General features: G+C 38.0%; 1 long non-coding RNA gene and 1 pseudogene across 1 annotated transcript; one reads left to right on the top strand and one right to left on the bottom strand.

The window, feature by feature from the left end:
- Positions 1-5,144: 5,144 nt before the first annotated feature.
- Positions 5,145-24,873, bottom strand: LOC140691057 (uncharacterized). Its single transcript, XR_012066502.1, has 3 exons — positions 24,685-24,873; positions 13,138-13,305; positions 5,145-5,548 (listed from the first exon to the last, which is right to left on the bottom strand). It is a non-coding gene; the product is annotated as an uncharacterized lncRNA (long non-coding RNA).
- On the top strand, positions 13,603-13,768 carry LOC116276802 (U2 spliceosomal RNA; annotated as a pseudogene).
- Positions 24,874-27,479: the final 2,606 nt, after the last annotated feature.

Here is a 27,479-nt window from a genome sequence, read left to right as displayed (position 1 = left end):
CCACGTGCAAGCACTCCAGTAGAAGGTCCTAAGTCCCAGGTCCCAGCTGGTCTCATTCTTATGTATCTGTAAGAATCTGTCTTGGATATATTCCACAAGTGCTGGATATAGAGCTTGCTTGATTGCAATTTGCCTACACATGCCCAGACTGCTCTTCAGAATGACTGCGCCACTCAGGAACCCTCGAGCCAGGCACAAAGACTCTGACAGCACCCCTTCTCACCAACACTTGGCATTATCCTAATATTGCAGTCTGTTAGGCATAATTTACATTTCTTTGATATTAATTAATTTCAGCATCTATCCACATGCTTATTAATCTTTAGGGTTTTTTTCCCTATAAATTGTCTATTCATATCTTTACAGCTAACATTCTTTTTTTGGTGTGTAGTGTGTTTGGTACCACGGGAAGTGCTTTATATTTTCTATGTCATTGAATTCTCATAACAACCCTGTGAAGCAAGTAATACTATTAGCTCCCTTTTTATCAAGACTGAAGCTGTGATTTAGAAAGTTTTAATAACTCTCCCAATGTCATATCATTTAATTAGCTGTTGAGCCATGACTCAAACCCAAGTCTCCTTGACTCTCAAACTCCTGCACTTAATCTAACAAGGTACTTTGCCCAGTTGAGGCATTTCATATTGACTGATGCCTGGACAAGATGGAGTCTTTCTTGGGGGGATTTGAATGCATTCATTTCTTTAATAACTATTTATTGAGTACCATGACAGGTGCTGGGAGTAGTGAAATAAATAAGACAGAAAGGCTCATGCTTTCATATAGCTTCAGGTCTAATGGGAAGACAAATACTAAATAAGCATACAATGATTTATGAATTTCAATTGTGGTAAGAGTTTTTAAGAAGCACAGGTTAACTCAACCAGTCTGGTTTTTCTGAAGCAATGGCATTAAGCTAAGGTGAAGCAGGAGAGAAGGCAGTATAGTCAGAGCCCAAAAGAGTACAAGTCCCAAGTCAACAGAAGCCATCAGGGACAGAGAGGCAGAGGAGGCAGAGGCAGAGAGAACTCTTGAGATCACTGCTGCTGACAGTGTGTACTGATACAACCCCTTTGTAAAACAATTTGACAATATCTAGTGAAGTTGACAATACATACTCTATTGTCCAGTAATTGATTTTCTGCCCATAAACCCTAAAGACATTGTCTCACACACATCAATGAGGTCATCGCATCAGTGTTTGTAGTAGTGAAAACATTTTTAAACACCCAAAATGCTCATCAGTAGAGGAACAGATAGGTGTGATATAGTTACACACAATGGAATACAGTAAAATAGTTAAAAGAATGAATTACATCTATGTGTCTCAATGTGAAAATATCTAAAAAACATAAAAAAGATACACACAATATAAAAGATTTATATGGATGCTAAACTCCAAAACAATACTACATTCATTTTTCACAGATATACTTTAAAGTAGAAAAAGTGTAAAAACATGGACTAGAAGGACATACAGAAAATTCACCATAGATGTTTTCTCTGAAAAGGAGGATGAGAAATAGAAGGGAGATGAGAAAAAAGAAAACTTAAGTTTTATCTGTATTGTTCTACTTATTTTATTTAAACATTTGAAGCAAAAATACAAGTTGTTAACATTTTAAAATTCTGGAGAGTGGGTACACAGATGTTAGTTTTATTTTCTGAACATTAACATTTTTTGACATTTAAAGAAATATGATGTAAACAAAAACAAAATAACCAACTTTAGCCCATTAAAAATGGCATGATATTTAGAATGTTAATACTTTTGTTGAAGAAACTGCAAGAACATCTTTTTCAATTCTATTGCTATGGATGAAACCTTTCTGCAGGGCAAGGCATTAAACTGGCAGAAAAGTATCTTTAGCATTTGTTAGGCTCTTTCAGATTTCAAAAATGATATTCAGGCTATTTTGATGACTATAGTTTATTGTACTGGAGAAAGTAAGAAATTAGGAATAAGTCACTTGGTAAGTCTGGAGCAACACAACCGTAGCCCCCTGTTCTGAGTCATCTTTTAGAAACCAGCATCTCTTATTTCCTTCTCTACTCCCTCCACCACTGTGAGTTAGGATCCAACCAGGATCCATTCCTTGAGATGATGCACTAAAATGTAATAGTGAGAACTCTTTGGATAAGTCTTGGGAAATTTGATTCATCAAGAGGCATTCACCATGCCATGAAAATTGGGCACCAATTTGCAACCAAGCAGGACCCTAGGGGCATCCTCCATGTCCTCTGCTTTAGCTCTTCTCTGAAGCACCCAGATAACAGTATCTGATGCGCATCCCCAAGTTGTCTTACAGATGCTAAAATTCCTACCAAATGAAGATGTTAACTACTACTGCAGCCTGAGGATTGATGGTGTTAACCCTGTGATACCACCCTGTTATCTCACCATCAGCTAATCAGAGAATTGCGCACAGGCTGATCACATAACATACCCTGTGACCACCGCCCCCCCCTCACCTGGCCTTTAAATAATATGCTTCCCAGAAACCCACCCAAGAGCTTGGGTATTTTGAGCACCAGCTGCCCTGGGACTGCTTGCTTGGAGCCCTGCAATAAACGCTGCACCATCCTTCACCACAACCCAGTGTAGATGGGGTTACTGAGCGCCAGGGAGCAGACCCAAGTTTGGTTCGGTAACAAACAGAGCAGAATGGACTCAAGAAGGGAAAACTAGCAACAATTATTAGCATGAATATTCTAGCAGCTTCTTAGTGTCCTTCCAACATCATGCACTCCCTCCCGCCAGATATAACTCGTGTTATTCTGTCTCAAATGTAGGATCCATTCTTTTATGTGTCAAGCTTGGTTGTGCCCTCCGAAGACCTCAGTTTATTCCAAGTTCATATAAACCCAGATCTGAGTTTTCTACTGGGAGGACTCGAAAAGTTACAAATATTCTAAAGAAATTAGATAGAAATACAAAAGAGAAAAAGAAAAATCATGATCAAATATGTGGTCGTTCATAGCTATTTTGTTTTGAGGGGATAAAGTTGGCAGTTGGCTGAAAACTTCATGAAAATTTGGCCCAGCAATTCAACTTCTACCCATAAAGTCGAAAGACGCTGCCATACACATCATAACAGTTGTCCCTCAACAGCCTCATAAATTGAATTAGGTAGCGATATCGATCTATTTTGATGTTCTGGGACAGTTCATATAACACAAAGATTATGTGTTTCTTGAAAGTTGAGAGTAACTATGGGTCAGGGTCCCTGGATTGAGAACCTTTATTTCTGAGAAAACAATCTGCTGGTCAAGACTTCTTGAAAAGTTGAAATGTTTCTATACGTTATTCTGACATCATTATGAAAATCAATTATTTTAATTTTCCTCACATATTTGAGTTATTTAGGCTCTAGCTTTTTATTATTATTATTATTACTGAAGTATAGTTGGTTTACAGTGTTGTGTTAATTTTTGGTGTACAGCATTTCTCAGTCATACATGTACATACATATATTCATTTTCATATTCTTTTTCATTATAAGTTACTACAAGATATTGAATATAGTTCCAAGTGCTGTACAGAAGAAACTTGTTTATCTATCTTGTATATAGTAGTTAATATCAGCAAGTCTTGAACTCCCAATTTATCCCTTTCCACCCCCTTTCTCCTAGTGATCACAAGTTCTTTTTCTATGTCTGTGAGTCTGTTTCTCTTTTGTAAATAAGTTCATTTGTGTCACTTTTTTAGAGTCTACACATAAGTGATATCATATGGTATTTTTCTTTGCCTTTCTGGCTTACTTCACTTAGTATGACAACCTCCAGGTCCATCCATGTTGCTGCAAATGGGATTATTTTATTCCTTTCTATGGCTGAGTAGCATTCCATTGTATATATCTACCACAAATTCTTTATCCAATCATCTGTTGATGGATATCTAGGTTGTTTCCATGTCTTGGCTGTTGCAAATAGTGCTGCTGTGAACATTGGGGTGCATGTATCTTTTCATATTAGGCTTCTTTCAGATAAATGCCCAGGAGTGGGATTCCTGGACCATATGATATGTCTATCTTTAGTTATTTAAGGAATCTCCATACTGTTTTCCATAATGGTTGCATCAAACTACATTACCACCAACCATGTAGGAGGGTTCCCTTTTCTCTACACCCTCTCCAGCATTGATTGCTTGTGGACTGTTTAATGATGTTCATTCTGACTGGTGTGAGGCGATACCTCATTGCAGTTTTGACTTGCATTTCTCTGATAATTAACAATATTGAGCATTTTTTCATGTGCCTGTTGGCCATTTGTATGTCTTCACTGAAGAAATGCTTGTTTAGGTCTTCTGCTTGGTTTTGGATTGGGTTGTTTGTTTTTGTTATTAAGTTGTATGAGCTGTTTGTATATTATAGAAATTAAGCCCTTGTCAGTGGCATCATTTGCAAATTTTTTCCCATTCCATAAGTTGTCTTTTTGTTTTGTTTATAGTTTCCTTTGCTGTGCAAAATCTTATAAGTTTAATTAGGTCCCATTTGTTTATTTTTGCTTTTATTTCTATTGCCAAGGTAGACTGTCCTGGGACAACACTGCTAAGATTTATGTCAGAGAATGTTTTGCATATATTTTCTTCTAGGACGTTTATAGTGTCTTGTCTTACGTTTAAATCTTTAAGCCATTTTGAATTTATTTTTGTGTCTGGTATGAGGGTGTGTTTTAACTTCACTGATTTACATGTGGCTGTCCAGCTTTCCCAACGTCACTTGCTGAAGAGACTGTCTTTTCTCTGTTATATACTCTTTAGGCTCTAGCTTTAATTATATGTGTAAATAGTTTTGACGCATATAAGGTTCTTTTGTATAATGAATTCTTTATTCCTGAATTCACACTTTTGTCCCATCTTAATCAAATGAAGTACATCCTCAAGTAATTTTCCCAATGAAGAGTATTATTATTATTATTACTACTACCAGTAATAGTAATAAAAGCTAACTTTTTTAGAGCTGATAGATGTGCAAGATGCTCTTCTAAATGCTTTATATGGATTATATCTTTTAAGATTCAAAACAACTCTACCAGATATAGAAATTTTATGCAAGGCATTTAACATTATTACTGTCTCTGCTCTGTGTGATTTACACGACCTTGAACATCTGAGAACACAAATGACAACAGGCCAGGGTACATAATTCTTGAGTGAGCCACATTCTTGACACAGAAAATCCAAACAGAAATTTCTCTATTGGTTTTCGTATCTAGTGTTGCTAAGAGGAAGTCAAAGGTCAGCAGGACTTTTGTCCCTTGCCAGCAGCCTGTCTCCTTGGTGTCCTCAGTGGTGGTGGTTTGTTTTGTCTGTTTTCCTGTGGTGCTGCTTACGGTGGCAGCAGGGTGCACTTTCCATGATCATTTTCTGGAACGAAGTGAGCCCTTGTGATCTGCAAACGCAGAGTGTTCTCCATCGGTGGAAAGTCTCCTTCCATTCTGCCTTGTTTATTGCTTTTGCTACACTTGACGTTGATTGTACCTTGAAGCCACCTGCAGGGCTCTGTTCTTTCTCTTCCACATCTATTCTATTCTCTTTAAGCTCTCTCTGCAATAGAGAAGAATTTGAAAACAAAAATTGTAATAAGCATTGCTGTTTTAATTTTACACAAAGTCATATCGGCTCTTCATTGCTCCCAGTGGGATTTTAATTCTCCTATTGCAACTCCCATTTCCTTGGAATCCTCCCCTAACTCAGCCTGTTTTCTTCTTGGCACATATCCTTATTTAATTCCCTCACCCAAACTTGCTCTTTGCGAGTGGTTTTCTGCTCCTGTTTCAAGGAGACTGTGTCCTTACATCCCAATGAAAAAACGCAAGTAGCTTGTAGCACGTGGGATGCTTTGGGTTGCAAATAATACAAAACCAATTTACACTGTAGCAAAACATTTCAGAAACAGTTTGGGCAGATCTCAGCTCCAGGCCTCAGTGCTTGTCTTGTTCTGCCCTTCTCCACGTGTCAATTTCTTCATCCAGCTGGCTTCCCGAGATGCCTGCCAGAAGCAACCAGAACTGCACAATCCATCCATACATCCACACAGAAAAGAGCATCACCATCTACCATTATTGGGGGGAAAAAATCAAACTTCACTTTGATTGGCCACCTTTGAACCAATCATCCTAACCAAGGGAATGCACTCACTAACAGGCTTAAGTCTCTTGAAACAATCCCTGCAAAATGGGACCAGCCCCCAGAAGTCCTAGAGATGAAGATGAGGCCACTTGAGGAAGGGATTGACAGCCTAAAGAAAACCCTGAGTATGGTTAGGAGGGGAAAGGACAGAATTACTTAGAGTTTGTAGAGATTTGGTCTGTATCTTTGTTTTCAGCAGCATTTGGGAGGGAGATCTTTTGGATGTGTCTGGGAGATACCTAGGCATGTTTGTGGAGAATCACAGGTGATTCCTCTCTTTCCTTACCCCTCTCCCTCATCCATCAGTAAAAACTATCAATAAGAACTCCAAAACGTTTCCTGAATCCGACCCATTCCTACCATGGTTCCTATTCACTCTAAACCCAGCCACTGTCATCTCTCACCTAAATCATGATCACAGTCTTTTTGACCCTCCATTCTTCACCCAGGCAGTGAGAGTTACTCTTTCAAAATATAAAAATATTCTTTTAAAATATCCCCTGCATTCAGAATAAAATTTGGTATCCTAATGATAACATAAAAGGCCCTACATAAAACAGACAGCTTTTGACTATATTCTAGCCACAATGGTCTTCTTTTGGTGCCAACTTGATTTCCACCTCAGGACCTTTGCACTAGCTATCACCTCTATCACATGGGTTCTCCCCACAGAAAGTTAGACTCCTCCTGACCACTCTGCATACAATTAGTCAGACCCACTCAATGACCCCATCCCGCTCTACTACTCTTGTTTTCCTCAGGGCATCTCTCACTAATTGAAATTTGTTTTTCTCCACTGTGGTAAAAGCTTCATTAGGGCAGGACCCTTTTTTGTCTAGTTCACTGCTACAGCAGCACTGGGCACTTAGCAGTCACTCAATAAATATCCATAGAATGAATGAGTAAATGACTGAGGACAGATTCTGTGAGAGGTGATTGGGTATGGGAAGCTGAAGGCTCACCCTCTCTGCATCTGAAGTGTGTTGACAAGAGTAGGAGGTGAGTGGGAAGGAGGAGAGGGTGGCAGATTATGATTATGTTTCAAAGAAGGATGCGTTATGCCCGAGTCACTCAACAAGGCAGGAAAAACAGGCAGGCTAGAATCCAGGTGTCCTGAGTGCCATCGAGTTCTTCTCCTTCACAGGAGGGAATCCTGCCTAACATGACATGATCAGCATTTGTCCAGAAATGAGAGACAAAGGAGGTTAGGCAGGAACTCTGATTCCTTGAGCTTATTTTCCAAGAATATATGAAATATATAAAAGAAATTGATATGAGACTCTCTGGGATAAAAAAAAAATTGGTTACAAACAATTCATGTAACAAGCCCTGGAAGGCTCATATATCTTCCTAGATTTATTAAATTTCATTTCGAAAGTTGGTTATAAATCAGCCAACAAAACCTCTTTTCAAACCGTCTCCAATATCCTCCATTGCTGTTATTTACAAACTTAACTGCCATTTTCACAAAAGACATAACACTTTCCATGGCCTTCGACAGCCAATAACCTCGGCTGATTTAGACTTTCATTTTGGCAATGGGCTTGAACGAGCCCCAAGAGACCCAAGACCCAAAGGCTGAAGGATGGATGGGGAGTTTGGGAGGGCTGCCGAGAAGCAGGAGAAGGCAGGGAGAGAAGAAAGCACTGCTGATGTAAGCAGAGAGGCATGCGGGGCAGGCATGGGTGCCCCCGGACCTGCCCCATGCCCAGTGGAGATGAGCAGGAACTTTGCCCAGGGGCAGATCTGAGCTTAATTCCCTGCTTGGCTACTTCTTACAAGTAAGTGTTTCTTGGTTGGATTATCAAACCGTTTTGAGCCTTTGTGTTATCATCCAAAATGGGTAGCATCACCTAAATCACTGTGTTGTTGGGAGCATTAAATGAGATCATGCATGTAAAGCACTTAGTTAAGTGCCTGGCACATGTAAGCCCTCAATAAATACAATTTCTCAGGGGCCCTCCTGTCAACTGCACATCTGCTCTCTCTTGGGACAGTCAGCCTACTGTGGTCCTGAATGAATTTATAGTAAAGCCTCATTAATTTGGACCTTACTCACTTCGAATTTATGATAATTCATCAGTGGCCTAAGCTGAAATTTACTTCTATAAGTGCTATAAAAAAAAAAGTAGCAGGGAGGTTCGAACAAATTTATGAGGGGACTATTTAAGTTAATGAACCGTTCACTGTTACTTTAGAAATAACCATTTACATACAAATAATGGATGTGCTAATTACAAATGATTCTTATCTACACAGGAGGAAAGCAGGACCCTGATTAGAAGGATAGTTCAAGTTATTGAAAGTATAAAGCTTGATGAAAAACTTAGTTTATTAGGCGATGGTAAGAAGTTGAGGAAGGCGGTGGGAAGGGATAAATTGGGAGTTCAAAATGTAGAATAGATAAACAAGATTATACTGTATAGCACAGGGAAATATACACAAGATCTTATGGTAGCTCACAGAGAAAAAAATGTGACAATGAATTATATATATATTCATGTATAACTGAAAAATTGTGCTCTATGCTGAAACTTGACACAACATTGTAAAATGATTATAAATCAATAAAAAATGTTAAAAAAAGAGATTGGCAGATACTAACTACTGTATATAAAATAGAGAAACAACAAGTTTCTACTGTATGGCATGGGGAAGTGTAGTCAATTCTTGTAGTAATCTATAATGAAAAAGAATATGAAAATGAATATATGTATGTATATGTATGACTGAATTATTATGCTGTACATCAGAAATTGACACATTATAAACTGACTATACATCAATAAAAAATAAAATAAAATAGAAATAAAAAAGAAATTTATATGATTATAAGATAGGTGATAATAATGTATTACCAGTTTTTAATAGAATTATCTTGTATATTCAAGTATTGTCATATTTAAGTGAAAGTTTTAGCCACGCCCTGTTCAAGTACGTATGGAATAAAGGAAGAAGGAAAGAATCTAAGAAAGAACACAGTTCTTTCCTCCACTCTCCCTCCCAATGCTGGTGTCACTTTTTCTTTGCCATTAGAGAAACACAGGTCCTCACAATTACAATTTTCTCAGTAAATGATGACCATTTCTCCATTGCGTGAGCCTCTGGAACACGTTTTATTTTTATTCTGATAAAAGCTGACATTTTTTAATAACTCCAGGCTTTTTTAAGAAAACAATTTATCGTCCATCCTTGAGCTAGAGTTGTTTTGAATAAAGTAGGTAATGAATATAAGTAAACACTGCTAATTTTAAAGCATCAATTTGGAATGAGAGAAGCAAGAGTAACAAAAAGATAAAAGGGTTGGTTGAAAGGAAACTTTCTTTCATTTGGAGAAAATATAATCCCATGGCTTCTACCAACTGGTATTGAAAGGCAAAGCAAATCCTCATTTCTTCCAATTTTTAATAGACAGCCCAAGAGACCTAGGAGTGGAAGAAACCTTGGGAAAACACAACACATTTCAACAATATTTTTAAACTTAGTAAACCTATGGTCATGGAATTTTGTTCTGGCTAAGATGAAGTCATAGAATTAGATCTACCCTCCCACCTGAAGCAAATTTTAGGAACAACCAAATATGTGAAACAACTTTCAAGGCAATAGGCATCAGACAAGGAAGGACAGTGATCCCTTAGAGATGGGAAACAAATGAGGTGGGTCCTAGGATTGCCTTGGCTTCTGGAAGGAAGACATGTAGGCCCACAGCACCAGAGGGAGGTTGGGGCGCTTGTAGGGGAATTCTGAGGGGAGCCCATGGGCCTTCCTAAGTTCAAGAGACAGAGCTTGGAGTCTGGGGAGGCCAAGACAGCTAAGAACTCAAGGGCAGAGCAGCAGAGAGGAGAGAGTGGCACAGAGAGCCCGTCTCAGAGAGCTGCAGAGGGCCCCCTTCCGGTCTTCAGCTGAGCTCTAACCAGAACATGCATGTAAAGAAACCACCCAAGGCCCCGTCCAGTAAATCTGGAAGAGGTGCAGGGGTGGCGAGGAGTTCAAGGAGGAATGAGGACAAGGACTGGTGACTGGTGGTGACTGGGTCTCACCTGAAAGGCACTTCAACAAGGTAACCTGTGAATGTCAGCAGAACAGGGAGGCAGAATCACAGTCGAGAGGCTCTGAGTTGTAACTGGAAGGGATGAAACGTGAGATTCAAGAGGATGATCAAGAAGGTCGAGGTAAAGGGCCGGACAGATGGATGATGCTGCGTCTTCCCTCGGGGCTCCTGGTGCTCTGCTGCTGTGCTCTTCTGTAGCATCATCCGTGGCTACCACCACCCTGGGCTAAATACCTGAAAGTTTCTACCTCTCAAAATAGTCTTCTCTATATCTTACACAGGCCAGTTTCTCCATAAACTGGAGAATTATTATCTGCCTCCAGCAGAAAAGGAGGGGTCTCCCAGCACCCATCCCTTTTTCCTTCTGGTCAGTTTCCACCCCCCTCCCCCTGTGACTTGGGATCTGGATAGGGGTGGTCATCTTCTGACATGAGCCCACAGAGAAAGTCGAATCTGGGGATAGCAAAGCTCTGTGCCGGTCCCAGAGCAGAGCGACTCCTTGGTCTAGGCCAATCAGAGCTCTTCCTTGGAGTTTTCTGGTTCTTCTTTGTTTTTTTGTTTTTTTCACACAGCAGCTGGGAGATCTTTCTTTCTCTATGGCGGTAAACCTAGGATGATGGGAGCCTAGAAACTGTAGCTGGCCACATCCTGAAGGAAAATGCCTTTTGTGATTTGAAAGAAAAGATGACACAGAAAGAGGTTAGCAATGATGAGTGGAGTGAGACTGTCCTTTAGGGGGTTAAGTCACTAGGTTCGGGCATTCCTGATGCCTACATTATGTGAGACAACAAACTCCCCCCTTTGCCTAAACTAATTCAAACTGGCTTTCTCTTATTTGCAAAAGAAGATACGAGGAATACACTGTGATTTCTTGTTTCTAATTTCTGGAGTAAGAGAGAATAGATTTAATCCTTACTCCCCATGGCACTTCTTTATATATTTGAAAATAAGCATTATGTCCTTTCTAAACTATGTACACTCTTTTTCAGGGAAAACACTCCGGTTCTTTCCACCAGTTCTAATATGCCGTCGTTTCCAGGCTCTTCCCTATGCTGGTTACACTGCTTGGGGTGTTTCCTAGTTGCTCGTGATCATCCTTCAGGGTGTGTAGCCCTAAGAAGTAATGTGCCCCCAACTTGGCCTTATCAGTGACCAGACCACACTCTGGGTGCAAATTCTTCTGTTAACACAACCCAAGACAAGGTCAATATTTTAGGCAACTCCATTACTCTTGGCTAAATTGAGATTGTAACTATTCTGAATCCCCAGTTTTCACATAACTTACTGCAGAGCCAGGTATCCCCAACCCCACAGTTATGCAATTTGCTTTTGAATCAAAGATTTTATAGCTTTTTCCTGTTCAGTTGCATCTCATTTTGTTAACCTCGTGTCCCATTGTGTTAAGGTAATTAAAAACCAAATTCTTTCATCTCTAATATTAGTTATCAGTTCTAAGTATGATGGAATCCAACCTTTCTTGGCTAGGATCATAGACAGCACTGTCAGGGTAACATAGCCATAGGAACCCCTAAAAGGTAAACTCCGGATGGGCAGGAGTGAGTGGTGTCTTCTCACCTTTCCAATTGATGAAAACCAGAGCTGCCTGATCTTGTATTTAATCCTATCCACTATCTATTAAAATTCACTAAAGCTTGCTAAGCCTCATTTCCTTGAAAGCCTATCAGGTTTCAGTTTCATCAAAGTCAAGTGTATTTAATTAACACAATCCAATTCACTCTGGAAGTGGTCAAGTTCTCCGAAAGGTACTCAATAGAGTGACTGGTGTTTTTATAGGAATTAAACATATGATACAACAGACAAAAGTAAGCACGCTTTCTACATGCCATTACTACCACCTCTTTTGCATACAATTGAATAAATTACCTTTTGTTATGAAACATTAATCCTCTTTGCTAAGTGGAGTAATTCTCATCTCGGATTCAGCCCGCTAAGGAGTGCCTTGGGAGCCAAACTTCAGTGATCTTGAAATGGCATAATGAGGAGGTGACACAGCCCTTTGGAGAGGATTGCTCGTTTTATGATGTTGAAGCTTTGCCCTTCTGACCTGAACTGGGGCATCTGAGTCCCTCACTAGCGTTCCCTCCCTGGTACTCTGAATTCCAAGAAGAGCTCAGACATGTAGGCACAAGATTGCATGCAGGAAACCCAGGCAGTTACAATTAAATTAACCCAGCAGGACACGGTCAGCAGGAGTTATGTAAGAAATTGGTGTGAATATCTCAGTCCCCACGCTTCAAGGAACTTTTCTGTAATGAGTCAAAAGGCGACTCGAAAAAGATGTGTCCGTGTCCTAATCACTGAAACCTGTGGATATCACCACCTACGTTAAAAGACTGAACGTTACCTTAATTGGAAAGGGGTCTTTGCAGATGTAAATTGCAAAGTGGGTTAGTATCCAAGTGGGTCCTAAATCCAATGACAAGTGTCCTTACAAGAGAGAGGCAGAGGGAGACAGGACACAGAGAAATGAAGAGAAGATGCGGGCAGAGGAGAAGGTGATGTGAAAATGAAGGCAGAGGTGGGACGGTGCCACTGCAAGCTAAGAAATGTCCACAGCCACCAGAAACCGGAAGGGCTAAGGAAGGACTGGTTCTCCCCTAAACCCTCCAGAGGAGGCGAGGCCCTGTCCACACTTGATTTCTGTCTCCTGGCCTCCAGAACTGTGAGGGAATCATTTCTGTTGTTTTAAACCACCAAATGTGTGCGAAAGCCTTCAGGAAGCTAATAACACTCTCCATAGGTGGCTGAGTAATAACCGGGAAAATGTCAAAAGTGAGAATGGGTTAATGCCTCTGACACGTGCCCTGCGAAGTGTGTATTTCTTACTCTGTCTAAAGCGGCCCTCCCTGTTGCCAGCAAGGTCAAGGTGCTAGGCTGCCCTTCACCCTTTACTGAGACCTCAAAGGCTGTGCACGGTCATCCTGTGACTTACCCCTGCTCAGAGCTGTTAGCTGTTGATGTTTATATTCGTCTGCTGTCACATGGATACAAATTTGGGAGACCTTTGAGGGGGTTTCCCAATTCAGCAGGCTCTGGGGATGGAAGGGATGGGAGCAGCCAACCAGGCAGCCAGCTGCCCAGAACTCCAACAAAGAAGGTCCTGAAAACACACAATGAATTAGCTGGAAATACAGGATCATTTAACTCAGGTTTTTTACACCAAACTTCTGGCCTCCATGCCAGAATGTACATTTGTTCCTCTCTCCTCTCTTACCAGAGTAGACAAACTCATCAAGGAGAAATGAAGAAAGTTCTGTTTCCACACATCTCTGTTGAGATGTGTTTGTTTCTCAATGCATGCAAGCAAATGCAAGCTGGGTCAATCTTTTTTTTGTTTTTCATCTCAGCACTCATTTTTTGCATTTCAAAAATTCTTTTCTATTTTCTGATCATCATCATCGCTTCTCAGCCTTTTGGCTAAGATCAAGTGTATTTTCTGATCATCCTTTCTCATAACATCCAGTTCCTTTTTCTATGGACATAATATTGTCTCACCTTTCTCTGAGAGACACTAGTATGTTTTGAAGCTCTGATTGCTTTGCTTTGTTTCATAGAGACTTTTCTACCTTTTGAAGAATCTTTATTTTCTCCAAGATCTCTAATTTTCTACGTATTTTTCTTTGTCTTTCTTGAGTTACAGGTTTCTCTCAAGGGCTTGTAATAATTAACGTGGTAGATTATATTTTCCAAAGATGACTGCCATAATATCTTACACTCCACGTGCTTTACTATGACATAATCCACTCCTGCATCAAGAGGTGAAGTCTATGTCTACACCTCTTTAAATCTGAGAAGCCCCTGTGATTGCTTCGACCCATAGAGTAAGGCTGAAGTGCTCTGTGGCGGCTGTAAGTAAACCTTTGGCTGGTTTGGCACCTTCTGCTTTCTTTCTCTTGGAAACCAGCCTCCATGTAAAAAGAGTGATTACCCTGAGATTGCTATGCTGTGAGAAGGCTAAGCCACACAGACAGAGAGAGGGAGAGAGAAAGGCCAGGGAAAAGTAAAGTGCCAGGCATGTGCATAGGAAGCCATCTTGGACACTCAGCCCAATGGAGCTTTCGATGACTCCAGCCCCGGCTGCCATCTGACTCTAACTACATGAGAGACTCCAAGTGAGAACCACCTAGGTAAGCCCAGACAAGCTAGAGAACCACGAGAGATAATAATAAACTGTCATTTTAAGCCATTGAATTCTGGAGTGCTTTATTAGATGGCTGTAGATCACCAGACCACTTGGTTTCTCATTCATACTTAGAATATGGCAATAGACTCCCGGGTATATATCCAGAGGGAACTCTAATCGAAAAGACACATACACCCCAATGTTCATAGCAGCACTATTTACAATAGCCAAGACATGAAAGCAACCCAAATGTCCATTGACAGATGACTGGATAAAGAAGTTCTAGTATCTTTATACAATGGAATACTACTCAGCCATGTAAAGGAATAACATAATGCTGTTTGCAGCCATATGGATGGACCTGGAGATCATCATTCTAAGTGAAGTAAGCCAGAAAGAAAAGAAAAATACCATATGATATCACTTATATGTGGAATCTTTAAAAATGACACAAATGAACTTATTTACAAAACAGAAACAGACTCACAGACATAGTAAACAATGTTATGGTTACCGGGGAAAGGAGGTCAGAAGGGATAAATCTGGGAGTTTGATATTTGCAAATGTTAACCACTATATATAAAAATAGATTTTAAAAAATGTCTTCTGTATAGCACAGGGAACTATATTCAATATCTTATAATAACCTTTAATGAAAAAGAAATATGAAAATGAATATATGTGTACATATGCATGACTAGGACATTATGCTGTATACCAGAAATTGACACATTATAACTGACTATACTTCAATTAAAAAAAATTAAAAAATAAAATGTGGCAATAGGAAAACTGGAAGCAGCTGGGCTGGGCATCTTGGACTGGTGGTCTTCAACCTAAAGCTATTGATTGAACTTTATCTTTGGGAACTTCAATACTACAACGTGGAGGAGAGCTTTGCTCTGGAGCACCAACACTTAACCCATTGCCCTAGTTCTTTCCAGAGTGTTCTTTAGGAAAGAACTGTATGATTTTTTTTTCTTGGCCTGAGGCGTAGTGCCTGCTGCAATCTTCTCTTTAGGCAGGGTGAAGGTGAAGGAAGGATGGGAGAGGGTGTATTAACTAGTCCATATATACATCTCAACTCTGTTTCCAGCTGTAATTCCTGCTGCTTGTCCAGGCTCAGTCCTGAGACTCTAGGGCACAGAGTGACCGACATGCTCCTGTCTCAGAAGTAATCCCTCGGGTGGATTTTCTCAGCTTCATCTTCTTCCCTTCACTGCTTCTCAGTCACGACTAGTTTTTGGATGGGGAAGGAAAGTTTCATCCTTCAGAAATTTGTTGAGCTCTTTCTCTGGTTGATGGAATACCTCCAACTCTCTGTTTTATTCTTCTGCATGTGGTGGTGGTGGCGGTGGCAGGCTGTGGAGAGGGTTTATTCATTGTTTTATTCTGTTAAGTCATTTTAAATTTGATTTTAGATCATTTTAAATTTAAATTAAAGAAGATGTGTTCACTCTGCATCCTAGAATCTATGTTTTATCTAAATTTAAAACACTTTAATATGTCTCCTAAGAAGTTTTTGGCTTGAATATTTGAAAATATACTTTTTTAACCAGAAACCAAAAAATGTTTTAAAAGTTTGATTCCACTTCTGGTTTGGATATAGAATTTTGCAGAAGCCTCACTTGCAGCCTAACCATCATAGCAGCCGAGTAATATACAAAAGATAGATTTTAAAAAATCCATCAGAGGAGAACACAGAGAAATCCAAATGAAATAAACTCCAGAAAGTTAGGAGTCTTTGATAAAAAAGAAGAGATTTTCTGCTATTCTCATCCTTGGCGAAACTGCAGGAGGCAGAGAAATCCAGCATGGTGGGGTAAGAAGAACTTTGAAGGAAAGTCTAAGGAACTTACTAAGGCCATGTGTGGACTAACATGATAGACTGGAATCTTGAAGAGCCACAACCACAGAGCAAGAACCAACCCCCCCAACCTCAACTCCTAATTTTATAGCTCTTTGCTGAGCATGAGCAGATAGTATGCCAAAAGGAAGGGGCACAGGAGACCAGAGAGTTCCACAATGAGACAGGTGAGACCACCACCATATGCCATTTGAAATCAGGGGGAGGAATAGAAAAGGAGAGCTGAGAGAAATGCAACAAAAACATTCTAAGTTTTCAGGCTGAAGGCAAGGAGAAGAGCTGAAATAACCAGTATCTTAAGTACTCTGGAGTTTAACCTAAAGGAGATTGGAACAGAGAAGAAAAGTGAAAAAAAAAAAAAAAAGACACGAAGGCACTTAAGGCTTTCAGCTACCAGAGACTGAACAAGAGACAGAATTTCTGAACGAAATCCCTTTATTCATTCCAGGTCTTTGCAGAGGGTTGGGATGCTGCCCTAAGCAGACCCAAGGGTGGAGCAACAGGACTGACAAAGATATCCCCGGGCTCAAAAAGAGGCAAGCTAGACTCATGAGGAAAGAGAACCATTCAGAGACTCAAAAGACAAGGAGTTGGGCTGTGAACCGAGGAGAAATCTTGCACAGTTCAGAAAGCTTATATTAGTTCTCAGAGCTCAGGCACTATTTAAGGAAATGTCCTAATTTCAACCTTCAGATATTGGAAGTCAGTGATGAGCTGACTAAAATCACAACAAAGACCAGAGCCAGCTCAACAACAGATCTAGTAGACTAACATAAAAAAGCACATACCCCTCCCTGAAGACAAACATTATTTATACCAGATCCACTTTCATGCAAAATGTCTGGGAAAAGTTTTTAAACTCACAAAAATAAAAAATGAAAATTGAAAATGACACCTATAGTCAGGAGAGCAAATATTAGTCAAGTATTAGTCATAAAAGCAGACACAGAGATGACTCAGAGGACAGGGATGGACTTGAAAATAACTGATAAAAATGCTAACAAAGCTAGTGCAAAAGACAGATATGATGAATGAAAAGGTGGAACATTTCAGTAGAAGCATAGAAACTATAAAATGGAATTAAATAAAACTGCTAGAAATGAAAAATTATGTAAAAAATAAATTCATTACATGGGCTTAACAGAAGAATGAACACAAACAAGGAAAGGATTGGTGAACCAGAAGACAAGTTAAAAGAAATTATCCACACTGAAATATAAAGACCAAAAAAAAAAAAAAAAAAAGAAAAAGAAAAGAGTGTGGGGAAAAAACAAAACAAAACAAAGGACATTCAAGGTCATTGGAGCATTGTCAATATTCTAATATGTGTAGATGGATTATCAGAAGAAAAGGAAAGAGAAAATGGAGAAGAAATATTCGAAGAAATACTATCTAAGAACATGGACCTCAGAAAACTGATCTAGAGCAATCAACTCTGAGATTCATGCTATTCATAGCATTAGGAAAACTACTTTAAGCCTACAAGAAACAAGGAATGTTATACTCATAAGACTTGAGAGAAGTCTACTCAAGGACAACCTTCATTCACCAGATAGATGACTGGAGAGTCTTGGGCAAAATGACTGTTGATGAATATTGATATACCTAAGTATAGAACTAAGGCTAAAACAAAGGCGAAGGCAGGAGTGAAAGAATAGTATGTAAGTGTTACAGGTTCTGAAAAAGAAGAAACAAAACAACTAAAATGGGGAGAGAGGGAAAAGAAAATGAGGGCAACAGAATAAACTCATTGACATATAGACAGTAAATAAGAGACAGAGGATATTATTTGTCTTATACATCAAATAGTCGTAGCCCATGAAAGAAAAACGTGAACCACAGGTGTTAAAAGTTATTGGTATAAAAGTAAATTCTAGAACAAATTAAAAACTTCCTAAATACAAAAATAATTACCAAAAAAGAAGAAAAGAAAAAATGTCGCATGGAGAAAAACATTAAGTCAATGAGAAAAGGACATAACACTAATTTTTTGATGGGTGCAAATCTTAATAGACATTTTGCAAAAAAATAATTCAATATCCAAATAACCAATATGCATATGAAGAGAGGCACAACAGCAATGAACTACCTATATAAATGTTTCAGAACGACTAAAACTTAAAAACTAACAGTGCAAAATGTTGGAGAGACTGGGGAGTAAATTAAAATTGCGTGCACTGAGGTAGGTGCGTAAATTGGTGCAACTACTTTGAAAAACTATGTAAGCGGTGTCTACTAAATCTGACCTGGCAATTAAGCTCCTGATACGTATGTACCCAACAAAAATGGATGCATATGTGCACACATTGACATGAGCAAGCACATTTACAGTGGCTTTACTTACAATTGACTGAAACTGAAAGCAATGCAAGTATCTATCAACAGTAGAATACCTAAATAAAGGGTAGTATATTCAGGAAGAGGAATATATTACAGTCATAATGCACAGCTAAATACAGTTATTTCTGAGGCATTAATTTTGAGCAAAAGGGCCAGACATAGAAGAGTACAAACTGTATCAGTCCATTTCTATGAAGTTCAAAAGCAAACAAAACTAATTTATAGAAATAGAAGCAGAATTGGAGAGACACAGGCTACAAAAAAAAATGTGCTGGATGCTTCTGGGCTGCTAGTGATAACCTGGATCTTGATCTAGGTAGTGGTTACCAGGGTTTGTCTACTTTTAAAATTCAGTCGTGTAAAATTTATCTTTATGTCTTAATTCAATTAAATTTTTAAAAAATTTAGACTGAAAATAAATCAATGAAATGTCTGACTCACGTGGTAAGAAGAATGACAACAAATTAAACAAAAAGGATGCAGAAAGCAGGAAATGGTACTAATAAAACCAGGAAGTACTGAGGCAGAAAACAGAACACAGAGGAAGCAATAAATAAGTAAAGCTAATTCTTGATTCAAAAAAATCAATGTAATAGACAAATTACTATCTAATCGATAAAAAGGAATAAAGTACAAATATAAAAATTGACCATTAAAGTGTGGAAATACCCACTGAAACAGAGGAAGCAGAAATGAGAGACTACTTAGCCTTGCTATGCAAATAAACTGAAAAGTTCAATGAAATGGATACATTCACAGGGCAACGCAAACCACCAAATTTGACCTCAGTGAAAACAGAAAATAAACCAATTTCTATAAAGAAACAAAAAGAAAACCGTCATAGAATTTACCACAAAAGAAATGTCAGGCTCCGATGATTTTTCAGGTGAACTCTACCAAGCCCCCAAAGATCAGAAAATCTGAGTGCCACTTAGATTGTTTCAGAGCACAAAAGAAGAAAGAGCAACTGCTCAGACTGAATGTGTCTTCCCAAAATTCCTATGTTGAAATCCTAATCCGTAAGTGATGGTATTAGGAGGTGGGGCTACTGGGAGGTGATTAGGACAGGAGGGCAGAGCCCTCACAAATGGGATTAGTGCCCTTATAAAAGAGACCTGCAGAGAGCGCCTTTGTCCCTTTTCTGCCACCTGAGGATGTAGCAAGAAGACAGCCATCTGTGAATCAGGAAGCAGACCTTCACCAGACTCCAAATCTGCCAACACCTTCCTCTTGGACTTCCCAGCCTCCAGAACTGTGAGAAAAAATTTCTGTTGTTATAGGTCTTCGGTCTAGAGAATCTTGTTATATCAGCCTAAATGGGCTAAGACAACATCCAAATTCTTTTTATAAAGTAAATATAACACTTCTACCAAAAACCTGGTAAAGATCGTGCCCCACAAAATTACAAAACCAAAGTCACTTATAAATATGGATGTAAAAAAGCCTAAATAAAAATATTAGCAAACAGAATTAAAAATCACATTAAAAATAAGGTGAGAGACTATATCATGACGAAATACGATTTATTCCAGTAAGGCAAGGATAGATCAATATTAAGAAATCTATATAATTCAGCATATTAAGAGAGGAAAAAAGAAAATGAATATGATTTTCTCTAAAGATCCTGCAAATACCTTAGATAAAATGCCAAACACAATCCTGGTAAGGATTGATGAATGCATTCTTAACAACAAAAAAATTAATATCTCAGTCCTGAAACAAAGCTCTTACTTAGTGTGGAAACATTAGAGGCATTCCCTTAAAGGTCAGGATCAAGGCCAGGTTGCCCATTTCCACTTCGTATTGAAGGCAATGCAATCAGATAAGAGAAAGCCTTTAGACATCTGTGAGTTAGAAAAGAAATGTATCTATTCTTGTGATAATTACCTGAAAGTATATGTCAAAGGACAATCAACACAAACAGAAAATACTTTTAGTAAGATACTAAGATACTGAATGAACATATAAATCAACAGCTTTCATGTATCCAATAAATAATAAATTCAAATATATAATGAAGAATACTCAATTTAAAAAAGCAATGGAAAAACTCGGAAATTAAGCTTAACACAAAATGAACAAAACCTATGTAAAGAAAACTTGAAAAGAATCCTGAAATCACAAAGAAATAGACTTGGTCACTTTTCCTTAGATAGTGTGGCAGAGAGTATAACTGCCTCCCAAAGATGTCCAAGTCCTAATTCCCAGAGCCTGTGTTGTGTCACCTTATATGGCAAAGGGGACTTTTCAGACACGATTACATGAAAGATACGGGAATGGGGGGATTATTTTGGACTATCTGGGTGGGTCCAATGTAATCACAAGAATCCTTATACAAGGGAGGCAAGAGGATTAGAGTCAGAGAAGGCAATTTGACCACAAAAGCAGAGAGGGGTGGGCTTCAAAGCTGCTATATTGCTGGCTTTAAGGGTGGAGGAAGGCCACAAACCAAGGAAGATGGAAAGGCAAAGAAACAGACCCTCCTCTATGTCTCCAGATATAACACAGCCCTGCTGACATCTTGATTTTAGCCCAGTGAGACTGACTTTGGACTTCTGACATGCAGAATTGTTAAGATAATGAATCTGTGTTGTTCTAAGCCACTACATTTGTGATAACTTATTACAGCAGTCATAAGGGTACTAACACAGATGATTCCAATAAACTATTATTAAATTTTTATTTTTATTTTTCTGGAATTAGACAACTTGCATCCAACTTGTTCACTTCATACATATGTGAAAAACTGAAAAATAAAAGAGAAGTGAGAGGAGGCCAGACATACCAGAAATGGAAATATACTGCAAAGCCACTGTAACAAAAACATTATGGAAATGGATCCCGTAGGATACAGACCAGAGGAAATAGATAGCAAATCAAGACATAAACCCAAAACATCTGGAAACTTGCTAAATGAAACAGATCGCATCTCAATGACTGGAATAAAGATGATATTTTTAAATAAATGATAATGGGACACCACGTGTTCATTTCTTAAACTGTACATTTTCCTGTATCTATATAATTGTATATATTATATACCATTCCTCAAATCATAGACCCAAATAAACTTTAAGTGGATCAAAGATCCAAATTTAAACTATTTAAGCAGATATATATATATATATATATATATATGATAAGATATATATATATATAAAATAAGATACATATATAAAAGAAAATATGGCTGAATTCCTTTATAACCTAAATGTAGAGAAAGAGTTTCTAAACTATAACTCAGAATCCAGATAAAATTAAGATAAATTCAACTACTACATAAAAAAATTTTGCATGACTAAATAAAAAAGAAAAATCAATAAATAAACTGTAAGCTAGCAAAAGCCAATTGCAAAATATATCGTGTATAAAAGACCAATCTTCCTAATATGTAAAATATTATTTAATTTTGAGCAAAAACAGCAAAATCCTATTTTTTAAAAAGTGGGAGATGGAGCAAGAGGCATGAACAGATAGTCCACATGAAGATATTCAAATGTCCTTTAAGCATGAAAAAAATGCTCAGCTTCACTCATAATAGCAGACACACAAAATAAAACTATATCAAGACACTATTTCTCACCATCAGATTGCCAAGAATTCAAAAGCTTGACAACATTCTGTTAGCAAAGCTGTTGGGAAACCAACAATCTCACACATTGCTTGTGGAAATGCAAAATAGAATAGCCCAGTGGAGGAGGAAGTGGCAATAGCAAATAAAATTGCATATATCTTAACTCTTTGACTCTGTAATGCCACTTCTAGGATTTTATCTTTAAGATACACTGCATGAGGTGATGAATGTTAACTAAAGTTATTGTGGTAATCATTTCAAATTATATACATGTATCAAACCATTATGCTGTACACTTTAATATGATGTTATTATATGTCAATTAGATCTCAATAAAACTGAGAAAAAATACACCTCCTGAATTTATATGAACTTCTGGTTTCCACTCTGACATGTAAAAAGCTTGGAAATTATCACTTTCATCCCCATAATAAGATAAAATGCTGAACAAACTGAAAATCAACAACTCTTCTTAGGTCCATCACAGAATTGAGGTCAAAGGAGAAACCACTGCCTTGAAAATTGAACAGGGAAACATAAAGAACCACAGCCTACTGGGAGCAGAAACCAGTGCTGGAGCCAGCAACTGGTAGGAAAACCGTAGAAAAAGAAAGGTAACTGACTCATTGCTGGGGACTTAATGTGCGCTAGCTTGAGAAAAAATCTTGGGGACCCTCCATTGGGGGCCTACATGTTCAAGAGTTATCTCCAGGAGGCTCATTAGTTTTGAGGGTAAAGATCTGTAAATAATTCTCTTGAATTTCCAGGAGGGGGAGAGGGAAATTAACCTTTTAAAGTACATTCACAGGACAAAGGGGATGAACAGGGATAAATTTGGGAGTTTGGAGATTTGCAAATGTTAACCACTATAAATAAAAATAGATTAAAAAAGCCAAATTTATTCTGTATAGCACAGGGAACTATATTCAATATCTTGTAATAACCATTAATAAAAAAAGAATATGAAAATGAATATATGTATATATATGTGCTTGACTGGGACATTATGCTGTACACCAGAAATTGACATATTATAACTGACTATACTTCAATAAAGAGGAAAATAAATTAATTAAATTAAATTAAAATACACTCACAGTTTTCTTTTTTCCTTAACAAAGTTCTGCCCTCAAGGAAAAAGACTTTGTCAGAGACTAACTGACATGAGAGAGGGGATATGCCCAACTCCAGCCTCCTCTCGCCTTTCTCTTGCACCTAAAGGTGTGGTGGGAGATAGGGGGAGCAGAAATAAGCTGAGAAGCACTTGTGAAGGTCACAGCCCTGGGCACAGTCTCACTAAAAGACTGAGACCTGATCATAGGATTATAGAACATTTCCCCTCTCTCCCTCTCGCTCCCTCACTACCCCACCAATAAGGATCCTCTATAATATCAGGGAAATACAGCTGGAACAACTGCAAGTCTCAGACATTTTTAAGAAGAAGTCTCTGTGGAAACCCAAAGACAACAGAGGAGACAAAAATAGGAGGACCCCCGGGGAAATTTTAGCTTCTGACACCGAAAGCCACAGCTAGCAGTAAACACAGCCTAACTCCTAGCCAGATTAACATAAAACCTCATATTAATGGCCTGTTTATCTCAATTCCTTTTACTTGATAGAGTATGCCCCATTTTCAACCAAATAATAATAATAATAATAATAATAATAATAATAAACAACCATGCTAAAAGGCAAAGCATATAGTCTGAAGAGACAGAGTAAGCATCAGAACCTTATTCAAATATGACAGATCTTGGAATTATTAGATCAAGAATTTAAAATAACTATGATTAATATGCTAGGAGTACTAAAGGAAAAAATGAACCACATACAAGAACAGATGGACCATGTAAGCAGAGAGATGGAAACTCTAAGAAAGAATCAAAAGGGAATGCTAGAAATCAAACACAGTAACAGAAATGAAGAGTGCCTTTGATGGGCTCATCAGGAGACTGGACGCAGCTGAGGAAAGAGTCAGTGAGCTTGAATATATCTCACTGGAAACTTCCCAAACTGAAAGACAAAGAATTACAAAGAAAAAAAAAAAACGACTAGAAGATAGCTAAGAACTATGAGGAGACAATTACAAAAGATACAACATATGCGCGGAGAGGATGCCAGGAGGAGGAAGAGAGAAGGGAACAGATCTCCACCTCCACAAACACAAACAGCGTATGCACACAGTAACTCACTGAAGCACTATTTGTAGCAGCAAAATATTGGGAGCAACCAAAATGCCTATCCATGAAAGACTAGATAAATAAACTATGATTTATCCTCTGACAGTATAGTACTGTAACACTAAGAAGCAGGGGGAAGCTCTCCATTAACTGATGTGGAGAGATTTCTGGGATATATTGTTAAATTTTTAATTTAAAAAATAATTTAGATTTTCTTTAAAAAGTGAAACACAGGTATGCATTATTTATATCTTTATATGTTACATTATATATTATTCATTGATATATAGATGTAGAAATAGATATAGAGATTAGAATCTATTTTTTGGCAAGAAAGGAAGGCTTGTTTTTGCAAAAAGAAACAAGAAAGATGAATTAGAAACAAAAATTGTTACCTTAGTGGGTGAGCAAGAATGGAAAAGTTGGTGATGGTAGAGTTCTCTAAATGCAACTTTTGCATGGTTTTCAATATTGAGCCATGTAACCCTTCTGCATATTCAAAAGTAAAATTGCATCAAAAAACCAAATCCTAAAAGTGAAAGCAATAAGTGAACCTAGCAAAATATTGGAAGCAACCTAAGTGCCTATTCATAAAAGACTGGATAAACTGTGATTTCTCCTCTAACAGTATAGTCCACGAGGAGAAACATGATGACCTCACAAAGAAAGAGAAATTCTGAAGCAGCTCTTGAACATAGCATTCTAGCTGTATATACATTGTGGCATATACGCTAAGATTTTTTTTTAAAAGGTAAAAATATCTTGAACCTTGTTTCATAAGCTCACTCTTAGAGGTGGTATTGGTAGAGAAATTCTGAAACTATTGTACGTAGTAAATATATAAATGAATAAATATGGCTATGTTTTGGGGAACAGGGTTCTCACTATGAACAAGAGAGAATCAAATATGAAATGGGCAAAGGTGGGTGGTGTTGGATTTCAATTATAGATATCAAGGTTAACTCACAATTTTGTCTGTTCCCTAGTTCTGTCCACTGAAAGGACCTAAAGGAAAGGCCACCCAGCTGAGTGGCATCACCTAGCTTACTAAATGATATCCTCAGAGTAGCTTCGTTTCCATTCCTGGTTCTCCACTCCATTCCTACTCACTTCCCGTAGGTAACCATTTCCTTTCATTTCTGATTTATTCTTATTTATTTTTTGTTATTTGATTTCTTTTTGCAAAATAAGCAAAGACATACATACATACATACGTATATAAAACATTCTTATTTCTCCTTTCTTACCCAAAAGGTGGCGTATGATGAAACTTAGTGCCCAGCACTTGATTTCTGAATACCAGTCTTCACTAAAAGAAACAAAGTCTCCTTAGAGAAATGGCTGATTCCAGGTCTGAAGTGTAGAAATTACGAGCTTAGAACACTTTTTTGTGCTAGAAAACAAGAGAGCCTCAAAGATTGAAGGGGACATATACAAAGGACATAGGAGCTGGCTCGAAAGGGCTCTGATTAAAACACTGTTGGACAACTTGAGCATCAAATTTACTAGTGAAGGTAATAGACTATAATACACTGAATTTAAAAATTCATAAATTCATAGTGATACACAGAGATTAACAGAAATGTTGAGGTGGGGGGATGAAGAATAAAGTTCTTTATGGGAGCTTGTAAAGGCAGAAAGGATGAGAACTAGAAAAATCATGATCTTTGCAGTCATCGATATAATAATTGCTTCTGGCAAGGACCATCAGTGGATGCTAAAACCTCTGGTTAAAGATTGTTGGGGAGCAGTATGTTTACAAAACTTCGGAGTCTCACTCAGCCTTCATTTCCCACCCTCCCTCCCTAGTTTACTTCTTAAGACATGTATGCATATATATACATATATTCTTGCTAAATATATGTTGAATATATATATATATACTGAACCCAAATCTAAGCATGAAGAAATAATCACACAAATCCAGATTATAAAATGCTCTACCAAAAAGCTAGCTTAAATTCTTTAAAGTGTTATGTTAATGTCATAAAACATACACACACACACACACACACACACACACTTTAAGGTGGGGGAGTGTTCTAGACGAAAAGAGACTGAGGATAAATGATAACCACTTTGAATATCTGATCCTTGATGGGATTTGGGGTTGGGGGAGGGACAGACAACCTCCAAGGAAATGTTTGGATCAGTTAGGATAAGTTAAAAACGATTTATACTTTAAACAGTGTTATTGTATTAACATTAAATCTTTTGAGTATAATCATGGTGTTTCGGTCATGTAGGAAAATAGTCTTAGAAGAATCATGCTCACAGTTTAGGGAGGAAATGTCAAGATGTCTGCAACTTACTTGCCACCGATTGAGAAATGAAAATACATGTGCGCATAGTGAAAGACAGACAGAGTGAAAGCAAGAGTGAGAGAGAGCGAGAAAAAGTACAAATATGGTAAAATATCAACAACTGATATTAAATTAACTGTCAGTATATTGATGTTTATTATTACAATTTTCCTATAGGTTTGAAACTTTTCAAAATAAAAACTTGAGAAAAAATACAAAACTGAGAAATACTTTGTAGACTTGTAAAGGAGTGAAAATAGGAAATTTAAATCTATTTTAATATGATTTGGAGCTAAAACCACATAAACTACTTCTATTATAATAATTGAGTAGCCGAGCTGTAGCTAAGAATAATGATAAAACCATAAAATGTAAAAAGAAAAAATAATGAAGTGTTACCTCATTTTGAGTATTAAGCAAGAGTGTACAATTTTCATAAAGGAAATCTAGTTTTCTCACATCTCCACTAAATAAACATTGAAAAACGTTAAAGACCAGCATTTGGGGCTTCCAGTTCAAGACAGAGGAATTAATGCACGCGCTTAGCTCTGCTCTCCTCCAGACTCCAGATTTATTTTATGTCAGCTTTTCAAACGAGCCTATGAGGACAAGAATATTGGAGAGGAAACTACAGTACAACACGCACAACTCTACGGAGACTGCTTAGTTCAGGGACACCCATGACTTTCAAGTTGCTCGATCCAACTGTCTATCCTTTACCACCTCCTCCCTCCAGATCCGTGACTCCTCAAATCCTGCCCAGCTCTTCTGATGACACCTTCCTCTTTCCTGTTGCTCAAAGAAAAATAAACTGACCCATTCTGATTCTTTTCTCTCTCACATATGCCTGCGTCCATACCACCAAAAAGTCCCGGTAGTCCCAACTT

This window comes from Vicugna pacos, chromosome 33, assembly GCF_048564905.1.
Source record: "Vicugna pacos chromosome 33, VicPac4, whole genome shotgun sequence".
Lineage (NCBI taxonomy): Eukaryota > Metazoa > Chordata > Mammalia > Artiodactyla > Camelidae > Vicugna > Vicugna pacos.
The sequence above is the reverse complement of the archived record's forward strand: the minus strand, read 5'-3'. Positions and strand labels throughout refer to the sequence as shown.